A 1207-nucleotide genomic window follows, 5' to 3' on the forward strand; every position below is an offset into this window, starting at 1 on the left:
CCGCGGGTTCCGCGGTCTCGGTGCGCCCCCTGCTGGTAGCCTCCCGTATTGCCGCCAGATCGGGTCTCCAACTGCCCCGGCGCTCCCCTCCCCCACTCCTGCACCCCGCGCCTGGAGGTCTGAGGCTGGGCCTAGGGCTGCACTGAGCTGGCACCGACATTCGCAAGCAAGCGCGCTCGTTGCCCACGCCTCCCTCTCACACGGCGCTCTCAGGGACAGAGACCCAGCGACACCCTGGGTCCTGTGGGATGTCTGTTGCTTTCATCCCCTCTATCTAGGCCCCTCCAAGTGCGCATTGGTACATACCTTCAAGGACAGGAAGCTCATCGCCTCACTTGAGTAAGTGTTTGGGTCTTTGGAATGCTAACTTTTAGAGCTGGTCATAGTGTTCATTATCCTCTTAATGTCCACGGGCTCTAGTTTTGTCCTCCTTTCATTTCTGATCTCAGTAATTTGCGTCCTCCTTTTCTTAGTTAGCCTGGCTAGAGGCTTGCTGAGTTATTCACCTTTTCCAAGAACCAGCTTTCGGTTAGGTTGGTTTTTCTCTATTGATTTCTTGCTTTCCCTTTCACTGATTTCTGCTCTCGTTTTTATTATTTTTCTTCTACTTCCTGATTGGATTTAATTTGCTCTTTTTTTCTAGTTTCCTAAGGCAGAAGTTTAGATGGTTGATTTTAGGTCTTTCTTCTTTTCTCATGTATACATTCGGTGCTGTACATTTCCCTCTAAGCACTGCTTTCATTGAATCTCACGAATTTTGATAATTTGTGTTTTCCTTTTCATCTCGTTTTCTTTTAGTTCAATGTAGTGGGGTTTTGTTTTTTTAATCCTCACCTGAGCACATGCTTAGAGAGAAACATTGATTGTTCAACCGGGAATTGAACCAGCAACCTTTTAGTGCACAGGAGGACACTCAACCAATTTAGCCACTGTGGCCCGGCTATTTCAACGTAGTTTTACATTTCTCTTGAGATTTCTTCTCCGTGTGCTGTTTAGAAGTATAGTATTTAATCTCCAAGTATTTGGGGATTTTACAGCTCTTTCTGTTATTGATTCTAGTTTCATTCCATTGTGGTCTGAGAGCAGTCATTGTATGAGTTCTATTTTTCTGAATTTGCTGATGTGTGTTTTATGGCCCAGAATGTGGTCCCTCTTGGTGAATATTCCAGATGAGCTTGAGAAGGACGGGTGTTCTGCTGTTGTTGGG

This window comes from Myotis davidii, unplaced genomic scaffold (genome assembly GCF_000327345.1).
Source record: "Myotis davidii unplaced genomic scaffold, ASM32734v1 scaffold228, whole genome shotgun sequence".
Lineage (NCBI taxonomy): Eukaryota > Metazoa > Chordata > Mammalia > Chiroptera > Vespertilionidae > Myotis > Myotis davidii.